The sequence below is a fragment of the Meles meles genome, chromosome 3, assembly GCF_922984935.1.
Source record: "Meles meles chromosome 3, mMelMel3.1 paternal haplotype, whole genome shotgun sequence".
In the NCBI taxonomy this organism is placed as follows: Eukaryota; Metazoa; Chordata; class Mammalia; order Carnivora; family Mustelidae; genus Meles; species Meles meles.
Window position 1 is genome coordinate 38924057 of NC_060068.1, and position 11986 is coordinate 38936042.

The following is an 11986-nucleotide window of genomic DNA, read 5'->3' on the forward strand; positions in this document are numbered from 1 at the left end:
CCTGGGTGGCTCAGTCAGTTAAGCGGCTGCCTTCCGCTCAGGTCATGATCCCAGGGTCCTGGAATTGAGTCCTGCATCAGGCTCCTTGCTTGGCAGGGAGCCTGCTTCTCCCTCTCCCTCTGCCTCTGCTTGCCACTCTGCCTGCCTGTGCATGCTCTCTCTCACACACAAATATATAAATTAAAAAAAAAAAAAAAGGGAAGCTGTTAATCTGAGTGGGAGGTTGAGACCTTTGTCTGAGGGGTCATGGAAGGGGAGGGGAGCTGGCTGAGGCAGGGCGGGACCTTGGGGGCGGGGCCCTGAGCGCAGGGGCGGAGCTCTTGGTCCTGCTCTGTCCGCAAGGGAGGTCTGAAACTTGGCACTCAGCACCCAAGCCAGCTATCTGTTCTGGCTCCAGCTGCCCTTCCTCACCCTCTTTTCCTCCAGGAGATGGCTTCTTAGCATCCATGGCTTCTGGCTTAAAAAAATGTTGCGTGTGTGTTTTATAATAGGTATTTATTTTTCAGTGCCATCTTAGGTTTACAGAAAAGTTAACCAGAAATGCATGGAATTCCCACTTACCTCTCTCCGGAAGTTACTGTTAGCATCTTACATGAGTGTGGCTTACTGTTTTTTATTTATTTATTTATTTTCTGTGTTTTCAGTAGGCTCCATGCCCAGCGTGGGGCTTGAACTCAGGATCCTGAGATCAAGAGTCCTGTGCTCTGCAGACGGAGGCTGCCGGGCACCCCAGTGTGTGGTGTACTCTGAGGAACAAATACTGCAATGGCATTAAATCTCAAGAGTTGGCATCAGGGTTCACTCTTGGTGTTACAGACTCTTTGGGTTTTGACCAGTGTGTGATGTCAAGCGTTCACCGTTAGGGTATCTCAGACAGCGGTTTCCCTGGCCTAAACCACCCGCCCCCATGCCTTACCGACCCATCCCCCACTCGCCACCTCCCTGGGAGGTGACAGCCACTGATGCTTTCACTGTCTCTGTAGTTTTGCCATTTCCAGAACATCATATAGTTGGAATTACACAGTACATAGCCTTTTCAGAATGGCTTTTTCTTTTCTCTTAGAAACATGTCTCACTCCACACCTTTTTGTGGCAAGAACGCTCATTTTATTTTTAGCAGTGAATAATATTCCATTGTCTGGATGTATCACAACTGATTTACCCATATGCATCTACTGAAAGGCGTCTCGATTGCTTCCAGGTTGGGGCAGTTATGAATAGCAGTTCTGTAAACATGTGAGTGCAGGTTTTGCCTGGACATACATTGTCGACTCATTTGAGTAAATGCCGGGCAGCATAATTTCTGGATTCTGTGGTAAGAGAAGCCACCTGGTTATCTTCTCAGGTGTCTGTATCATTGGCTTTGCCACCAGCAATGAATGAGACTCTCCGTTGCTCCACATCCTCACCAGCACTGGGTATTCTCAGTGTTTTGGATTTTAGCCATTCTAAGAGGTGTGCCGTGGTATCTTGTGATTGTAATTCACAATGCCCTGATGACATGTGGTGTTGAGAATCTTTTCATATGTTTGTTACCTGTATATTACCTTTGGTGAGGTGTTGTCCAGATCTTTGGTCCGTTTCTTTTATTTATTTATTTATTTATTTATTTATTTATTTGACAGAGAGAGACCACAAGTAGGCAGAGAGGCAGGCAGAGAGAGGGAGAGGGAAGCAGGCTCGCCGCCGAGCAGAGAGCCCGATATGGGGCTTGATCCCAGGACCCTGAGATCATGACCTGAGCCGAAGGCAGCGGCTTAACCCACTGAGCCACCCAGGCGCCCCTTGGTCCGTTTCTTAATAGGGTTATTTTCTTATTGTTGAGTTCTAAGAATTCTTTGTATTTTTGGAATGACAATCCTTTAGGTGTGTCTTTTTGTAAATATTTCCTCCCATAATTCTATGTTTTTAAAAATATTTATTTATTTATTTATTTGAGAGAGTGAGGAAGAATAAGTGGGGGTGAGGGGCACTGGGAGAGGGAGAAGCAGATTCCCCACGGAGCAGGGAGCCCGACGTGGGGCTCCATCCCAGGACCCTGGGATCATGACCTGAACCAAAGGCAGATACTTAACCGACTGAGCCACCCAGGCGCCCCAGTAGAGTATCAATTCTTGATCTGGGGTTTCGAGTTTGAGCTTCATGTTGGGTATAGAGATCTTTAAAAAAATTAATTTAAAATAAATAAATAGTCATTGATTCAACTTCATTGTGTTTTGAATCTTGAGAAAGTGTAAGGCTAGTTCTGGGCATCCTATCAAATTAAAGCTCCTATTATTAATGTCTTGCTTCAAGAAACATATTTAAGCAAACGTATAGTCATGGTAAAATCATGTAACTCTAGCCAGCTGTCCTCTCAAGTAAGTTCCATGAAGCACTCATTCCATGAGGACGTCTAAGGGTTCTGGAGGACAAAAAGGTTTTGAAGAGTTGGATGAAATACGACTGAAGAAGTTTCTAGCTGCAGGCTGTCCAGGAACCTTTACGCTGCTGTCTATTGTGACAGAGGAGGGAAACAGTACATGATGTTTCCCAAGGTTGTTTAGCCTCAGACCCCTTATGCAAGGTACGTCTGGAAGCAGCCATCAGGGTGCATTTGTTGGAGTTCTCTAGAGAATCAGATCCCACTGGAGATAAAGGTCTGAGCATGACCGGAGTTGGCTCCCACAGTCATGGAAGCTGAGAAGTCTCGCGGTCTGCCACATGCAAACTGGAGACCTGGCAAAGCCGGTGTGGTCATCCGGTCCGAATCCAAAGGCCCAAGAACCAGGAGCGCCAGGATCTGAGGGCGGGGGGGTTCTTTCTTTGCTGACCTACATAGGAGCCTGTGTGTGTCTGAGGGGCAGAAGCAGAGTCTTACCCTGAGTTTGTTTTTCCTGTGCCTAGTACAAGTGTCTGCCCGGGAGGAGTTTTTAAGACTCCAACACTGAATATGGGCTCCGTTTTCTCCATTTTCTTTTACTAGCATGGCCCTGTTAGTCATTTCCACTTCAAAAATAGGGGCCAAGACAGCATGAGATAAAGAGCCAGAATCAAAGGGACACTTGGACATTTTTCCCCTTAGCCTTGGCAGAGCACAGAGGCAGGAATGGCTCATGCACAGTCCGTCAGGGGGCCTTAGTCACCTTAATGATCCCCGCAGCAGGTGGCATAATTGATTGGGCCACTGAGAACATTATTGATCGTGGAAATAACCAAAGTAATTGGAGCAGCCAAATTGTGGTTCAGTCCAGTAAGTATGGGCCTGTTTGATGAGTGTTCTCGTGATTTGGTGATTTTTCTTTATTTGTTACAGAATACCAGGGTTGGAAAGGGTCTTAAAGATCATCGGGCACAATGTTTTTATCCTGGAGGTGAAGTAGTTGAGTGCGGAGGGGTTACAGGTCCTGATCCGGGAGACAGGGTTAGGGGTAGAAACACTAGTCCCTGGGCTCCTTATTCCTTACCCTTCAACAACATTCCACTGCAAATGAGTGGTGGGAGTGAACAGTAAGCCTCTGCTTTTAACTCGCTGAGATTTTTTTCCCCCTCTACCTGCCGTGTAACCTAGCCCAGGCTGTTTGATCCTGTGCATGACTAGCTTATGAATGGTTGAGTCCTTGGAAGGAAGATGTGGGAATAGCTCCGAACTCTTAGCTACGTGGTCTGTCTGTGTGGTAGGGGGTGTAGCTGTGTGTGTTATTGCTGTTACTGGATTTAATTTTATGAATACTACATACCTTTCTCGAGAGTCAGGGCTTGTGCGGGGCGGATTGTGGCTTGGGAATCCATTTTCTTGGAGAATAGTTGGGAGAGCCAAGGCAAATAATGTAGAGCTAGAAATCTTGGTTATCAGTTAATTATGAATTGTATTTTGGGTTGAAAAACTAAAGAGAGCAGACTGAATCACTCAGCAACCATTCCTTTTCCTTTGTAATGCTCAAATGTAGAAGAACCCTAATCCGCTCAGGGATGCCTGGCCAGGTCAGTCAGTAGAGCACGCAGCTTTCGGTCTTGAGGTGATCACTTCGAGCCCCACGTTGGACGTACAGATTGCTTAAATAAATAAACTAAAAAAAAAAAAAAATTCTCATCCATTCAAAGAGTTGCATAATATACTTAAAGGGGGCTTGAACGATATATGCTTCCAGCCCATGAACTGACCTGTCTTACAACAAGCAGCTCTTAGGTACAGGTCTGAGAGTGGAGAAGAGGACAGAGAACTGGCTTATGCCTTCAAGATGGTTGAGCCTGGGTCCCCCCAGGGGAAGACCTATTCTTGTCCAGACCCTGTTTTTTTAAAGATACAATGAAATGCTGTCTGGACGAGAGTGGTGGACCCGATTCCCAGCACCCAGTTCTCCCAAATCAGATCTACTTGAATGGGAGGTAGGACTTCATTCTTGCTATTTTCTTAGGCTTCCCAGAAACAATGACATTTTCTGAGAAGCTTAGTAACCCTTGCAGAAGTTCCCGTAATTAGTTCAGACTCCGTAGACTCTGCTAACAATAACAAAGCTTTGGAAACATCCCAGGAGCTGGTTGCCAGAAAGAACACCCTCCATGCACCTTATGATTCACATCTGACCATTCACCTTCTCAAATTCTGCAGCCACTTCCCTTTCTAACCCTGCTTTTGCCCATCTCCTCCGACAGCTTGGGTGGCCCTTATTTCCTTTTCCACCTCATCCTTCAAGGTCAGATTTAAATGCTCCTACTTTTATGATAAGTCCCGCTAAAAATGTTAAAACCCACACTGACCTAATAATTTACTCCTAGTTATTTACCCGATAGAAATGAACACATATATCTACAAAAAGACACGTACGAGAATGTTCAAAGTAGCTCTTTCTTTAGTAGCTGAAAACTGCTAACAACCCAAATGTCCATCAACAGATCTTGACTGACAAATTGTGGTCTATTCCTCCAACAGACTACCGCTCAGTCAGCCAAAGGGAGCAGCCACTGTTCTTCATAACAAGTGGTAACATGGTGCCAAATGAAAGATGCCAGAAACAAGGGCACTTGCGGAATTTTTCCACTTATGTAAAATTTAAGAACACAGACGATGTACTAATCTATGGTAAAATGGATTGGAGCAGCGATTGCCTTTGGCCAGGGGGCAGCGGAGATTGCCTGGAAAGGGCTTAAGGGAACTCAGTGGGATGGTGAAAACATTGCAGGTCTGGACGGGGGACGTGGGCTCTATGAGCATTTGCACTCGTGTGATCTCAGACTCCAGCACCTCAGATCTGTGCCTTTTACTGCATGTAAATTAAAACAAGGTAAAATAAAAACATGGAAGGCAACATACCACTTTGTCTAGCCCTTAATTCTGCCCGTTTCCTATGACTTTGGGTATGATGCTTCCCCAGGTAGCTCTCTGCGGACTTACTGTCAGACGATCCTGTATCTGTCAGTTACACTCGCGTGTTTACTTACGTCATTGGCTTACACGTTGTCAAGTCTAACAGTGGGTTTACAGTATTAGTTTCCAGCTCAGAGTGTTACCTACATTAGACAGAAAACAAGGAAGATACACTGGGCAGCTTTGAGGCCCTTTTTGGCACTTCTGACCCCATGGGCAGGTGTTTTATTCATTTATGAAGGTTATTCCCAATTCCTATGTAATTATTTATTAAAGATGGTTTTCCGTTTGTCCCTTTTCCCCCATTTTCTCTCACTCATCCTTCTGGAAAGGATTGTGCAGGTGTGTCTGTAAACACACATAATCTTCCCGTAAAACTCACTCTCAGAAAACTCTGCTGAATCTCTTTCTCCTCTGGAACTTCCAGACTGTTCTTTTATTTCCCTTGACATGTTTCCCTCCCTGACTGAACCCAGAGCTCTCTTGCAGGTGGGAACTGTCTTTCAATCATTTCCCCAGTGCTCAGCCCGGGAGCAGAACAAAATATAGGCATTCAATAATGTTTATTGAAAAGAATGAATAAATGGTGCTATATATTTTCTGTCTCCCATGGCTGGTGAAGTGAACAAGAGTGACATTCAGAGTCCAGAACTGTGGGATGGGTTACATCTTGCAGAGAGGGTTATCTCTGCTCTGAAATCCATCTCCTTTCTCAGTCCTTCCGGCCCTCTTCCCCTTGACTCCCTATATAACTCTTTCATGACCGCATCCTTGTGGTGTAACCATTCCTATTAACTTCATACTGGAGGAGTTGTTGGGGGGGAAAAAGCCATTATAAAATGGAAACAAAGTGATGACTTTTCCAACGAGATTACCGAGTGTTACGCTTTGGCCTTTGACTCTATTGAAGGCAACGTTTTCCTACCAAGCTTCTCCAAACACAGTATGTTCGGGTTGGCTTGGGCTTAAGGTGTTATATTTAAAACAGCAACATGTCTGACAGATCCCAGAAATGAAATATGTCCATTTCTTGCAGCAAGGAGCAGAAGGCAACACGAGGCAGCTGCGAGAATTAATTCACCGCAAGAGTTGACATTTTCGAGCTGACTGACTCTTTGAGAAAATGATGTCACCCTCCAGCAGCCTAATGACAGTCATCAGCCCGGGAGGACACACGCTAATAAGGCTCATTGCTCACCTGCTTTTCTTTTTGGTTTAGCTAGGGTGTCCTCGGATGCCCACGATTTGGCACTGTTTTCCTAGAATAATTTCTAAACAGGACCAGAGTGTAAAACTCAGGGAAAGATTTTTTTTTTTCTTTGCCAGAAAATTGAATGAATAGACCTCTGTCTTCTTCCAGTGCAAGTTCTAGCTCTGGTGTGCTCATAAATAACCAGATTCTGGATGACTTTCCTTTTGTAGCTGTTGGAACCAGTGTTGACATTGGGCAAGGCCATTGCTTCAAGAGGCTGGGTTGCCCTGACCCGAAGAAGGAGAGGTGAGATGAAAATCTAAAATTTGGGGGCGCCTGGGTGGCACAGTCGGCTAAACATCTGACTCTTGGTTTTGGCTCAGGCTGCGATCTGAGTTCTGAAATCGAGCCCCAGCTCAGGCTCTGCCCTTGGTGCGGATTCTACTTGGGTTTCTCTCTCTTCCTCTCCCTCTGCCCCTCCTCCCTGCTCTCTCTCTCTAAAGTAAATATCAGGGGCATCTGGTGGCATCAGTCGCTTAAGCGTCTGCCTTCGGCTGGTCATGATCCCAGGGTCCTGGGATGGGGTCCTGCATGGGGCGTCCTGCTCAGCAGGGAGCCTGCTCCTCCCTCTCCTGCTGCCCCTCCCCCAGCTTATGCGCTCTCGCTCGCTCTCTGTCTCTCTCTCTCACTCTCAGATAAATAAAATCTTTCAAAAAACCAAATCTATAAACCTTTTTGAAAAATCTGAAATTTCATTTTCAACCATAAAGAAGCGTAATTCTGAAACTTCTACAATATCCAGTACCAGTGTCCCGGATCTGGCTTCCTTCCAGGATAGATGTAGGGTTTTTCAAGGAGTTTCGAGGTGAATTTCTGTAGAACAGATATGAGGAGGGCAACGAGCAATGCCAGCAGCTCTTCTGCACCTCTCTGCCGAGGGCTTCCGACGCCGGCGTCAGGACCCGTCTAGAGCACAGCGCCTGTTAGACTCCCCAGCCCTCCTGTCTTTGTCTCTTCCCTGACGCAGCACCAGCCTAGTTGCTTCTGGGCAGCCGCGCAGGGGGCATCCCGAGGTTTCCAGCGGCACCCGCAGATCTCTCTTTCCAGCGAGGCCCCCCACGTGTCTTTCAATGGAGAACGGTCCTGAGAGGATGCGGGGTGTTGGCTAGGGCCCAAACAGAAGAAGGGAGCCATGGACTGCGGGGGACGTCAGTGAGCTGCGCGTGCAGAAGGACTGTGGTTCGCAGTGGTGGTCACGGCTGAGGAGGTTTCATTTGGCCTGACCTTTGGCCTCCTAGTCTTGCTGGAGATGAATTTCTGGAAACGGAGGCTCCTCCAACACCTAGGGGAACACCCGAGAGTTAGACGTTTAGACCAAAGGAAAACATTCTCCTTAACAGTGGAAGTGCTCCAGACCATTCCAGGGACTGTCTACACTGGCCGGTCACTTACCAAATCAATGATCAGAGGTGTTTTGTTGATAATGTGGTGAAAAGAGTGGGTCTTGGTTGAATCCAGAACCATAGATTCAATAAATTTAGTAAATTCCATAGACTGTAACCTCTAGATCGGATGTCTGACACCTCGGAAATGGCCATGTGTGGGATTCATTTGGTGAACACTCAGTTAGCCTTGCCTCCCTGGAAGCCCTCTTCCAGACCCTGGCGGCGGGGGAAAAGGAAGGACAGACTGCCTGTGATTTAGAAGCCTGTGTACACAAGCAGCTTCAATTTCAGAAGGCACATGTCACGTGTACTTAGTCCTCACAGCAGACTTGGGGGCTAGGACTTGTTAGTGGTAGTCATTAACACAACTTTGCCTCAGTGGGAGCTTTGTCTTCCATGGCTGCCTCAGTTTTTTTTCCTGTAAAATGGGTCTGTTAGATGAAAAGTGAGGATCGCGGTAGTTAACATTTATGGAGGATATCCTTTCGCCCAATGTTCTGGATATATTTGCTAACTTGATCCTCAGAGCAGGGCTCTGAATCATGGCCCTTTGTACAGAAATGCATTCGGGTCAAGTCACACGGCCAAGGCCGCAGCTGGAGCTCAAATCCTCTGGCTCCTCACCCAGTGTGTGTTCTCTCTCTCTCTCTCTCTCTCTCTCTCTCTCTCTCTCTCTCTCGTGTTTTTTTTTTTTCCCTCCAGCTTTTATTTACACTCTAACTAGTTAGCATACAGTGTACTCTTAGCCTCAGGTGTACAGTCAAGGGTTTCCACCCTTCCGTAAAGTACCCAGTGCTCATCACGACTAGTGTCCTCCTTCATCCCCAGCACCTGTGTCCCCCCACCCCCTGCCCCCTCCCGTAACCATCCATGTGTTCTCCAGAGCGCCCTTCCTAAGATACCATGCTGATTTCCTTCTGAATGTCGACACCATTCCGAATAGAGACAGGAGATGAGGAGTCCGCGGAGGGGACACCATGTCTGGCTGCGCAATCCCCTAGGCTGCGTGGCATTTTAACTGTACACTTGGAGGCTCATGTGTGGCCCTGGGTAGAGGGGGGCGGCCCAGTGAGCCCCCTTTTTATGTCCCCCTCTAGCCCCTCGCAGATGTTATCTTCTCATTCCTTCTTCATTCCAGCACATGGTCTCAACAGCCCTGCAAGTAGGAAATCCTATTCCCTGTGGCCTGAACTGTCGAGGTAATTTCTGGCCAGGGCAACGCTGATGTCACCAGGAGAAGGGGATTCAAGGCTCCATGTGGGGGCAGGATCGGGTGGGATGCTTCCTCCCTGAAAGAGATGGATTGGTTTTGAACAAGGGGTCAGGAGTGTAGGTTGTGGTCTTGGCTTTTCCTGTTACTGTGTTTATGTCTTCCGTGAGCATGCTGCTTTCTCCGGGCTTGTTTCCTTGTCTATAAAACAGCTCTGTCTTCTGGACTTCATGCGACCTTTGCATTCTCCAATAAGACGAGGGAGGTGGGAGTGTTCTGTGGGTGTCTCTACCATTGGAAGCCTTTGTCCCTATCATTCATAATTTTCTCTTAGGAAATATAAATTTTTAAGATTTTATTTATTTATTTGAGAGAAAGAGAGATCACAAGAGAGAATGAGCAGGGGGGAAAGGGAGAAGCAGTCTCCCTGCAAGAAGGAAGCCCGACGTGGGGCTCTGTCCCAGGATCCCGAGATCATGCTTTGAGCTGAAGGCAGATGCTTAACCAACTGAGCCACCCAGGCGGCCCTCTCTTAGGAAATACTGATAACAAATACCCTGTGCACTTTTCAGACATCACAGAAAGTTCCTTTTCTCCAGAGAACCTTGAAATAGCAATTATAATTGGGCATTCCACAGCAGGTAAAGAGATCTGTGTGTTACCTAAATACGTAAACCCTAATTTTTTTTTTTTAAATGCGGTTAAGGAACTTTGAAGAACCTTCCTTTTTCAACCATGTGTCAAAATACTTAGGAGGCAGTGGGTAAGGTGAGTAGGAAAGCAGGTGATGGCCTTCCTTTCCCTGTCCATCTGGACAAGAATGTTGGAAGGAGAGGTCCAAGGCCTGAATGAATCCCAAAAAGAGGGACTGGGGGAGACTTGAATTGAATCTCCACCTTGACAGGTTAAGAACAGACAGTTGATGGCCCAAAGGCTAAAGCAGAGCTTGTTCAAACTCTTCTAGGCAAGTGGCTGGTCCAGGGGAGCCCCAGAGAAACTCTGTTCCGAAGGTTCCCTGTAAGTGACGTAACTGGTCATTGTCAACGTGGAAATCCAGACACCCCTGCTTTGGGCTCAGTTCGCATCTCTCTACCTATTTTCCAGCTCTGAATGGGAGTTTCCTGGGGAACCTCTTTTACAAATGGAAGTGCATGAGGTGTGCCCCCATGGGAGAAAAATAAACACAACAGGAATGGACCACAGAAACCCTTCTTTCCCCATATACTGTGGGCAGCAGCGGACAACACCTGTCCTTTTTCAAGGACAGATGGAGATGCCAATTCAGTCATGGGAGGCTTGTCGCTCCCTCAGTTTAGCAACAAAGCCTCCTGTCTCACGATTAAAAACATGAAAAGGGGTTTAAGATGACTTAAGTAAAAGAGAACAGTGGTAGAGGCTTCTCCAATGCAGATAAGCATCAGTTCTTTCTGCTCCCTCTATTGTCAGCCAAGTAATGGCTCCATTTCTGCATTGTTCTCCTTGTGCCAAAGAGGAGGGAGAGTAAACCTTATCCTCCGGCTCCTGTTACCCCCTTTCCAGCAGAGGCAGGCTCTGGGGGATGCCGGGCATTCACCAACTCAAAGAAGGGGAAGACCCACCATTCACCTAAGTTACTGGTATATCCGGTCCTGGTAAACCTTGAGTTTTTGTCTGCAAATCGTTGTCTAAAAACAAACAAACAAACAAAACCCAAATCCCAAACCAAAACCAAGGAGCAGGAGAGAGAGGGTATGGAGCTGGGCTGCTGTGCTAACAGAAGGAACCCTTGAGCAGGGTGGGATTGGGGATAGGGGTAGGGGTGGCGGGGAAGAGGGACAAGCAGCGGGGATTAAAGTCAGGCTTTCGTTTGAAATCTCTTCGTACTTTTCTGTAGGAGCTTCCTTGCTAGCTTAAGCATTCTCTTCCTGAGCTGTCTTTATTTCTTTATTATTTATTTTATGTCTTTATTTTTATTTTATTTATTTATTTTTAAAAAGATTGATTAATTGATTTGAGAGAGAACACACGTGGTGGTGGGGAGTTATATTAAATATTAAATAAATATTTATTTATTTTATGTCTTTATTTTTATTTTATTTATTTATTTTTTAAAAGATTGATTAATTGATTTGAGAGAGAACACACGTGGTGGTGGGGAGTTGGGCAGATGAGGGGAGATCTGGAGCCGACTCCTAGCTGAGTCCAGAGCCCAGCACCGTGGGGATCCCAGGACCCTGAAATCCTGATCTGAGCGGAGACCAAGAGTCAGAAGCCTCATAGACCGTACCACCCAAGTCCCCCCGCCTCCGCCCCACCCAAGAAGTATGTCTTTTAAAAGACGAAAACAAAAACCCGACTTTACTAAGATATCATTTGCATACCACAAAAGCTACCTGTTTCAGGTGTACGGTACCATAGTTTTTAGCTTATTTATGAATCGGGGCAGCCGTCGCCCTATCCTCATTCTAGAATGTTTTTTAAGTCCAGAAGGCATCCCAGTACCCATTTGCTGTTACTTCTCTTTCCTCCCTCTCTCCCCGGGAGCCCTAAGCAACAACTAATCTACTTTGTGTCTCTATAGATTTTTTTTTTTTTTCTATTGAATCTTTCATTTAGAAACGTGCAAGATGTGCGTGGTCTTTTGTGGCTGGTTTCTTTTCACTTAGGAGAATGTCTTCAGCGTCCTTCCCTCTCGTAGCAGTACTTTGTATCTTTCGGTGGTTGGCTACTCTGCCATGGGGTGACTCTCACACATCCTATTTAAACATTCATCAGTGGATGGACAATGGCTTCGTTCCCACTTTGGGGCTCTT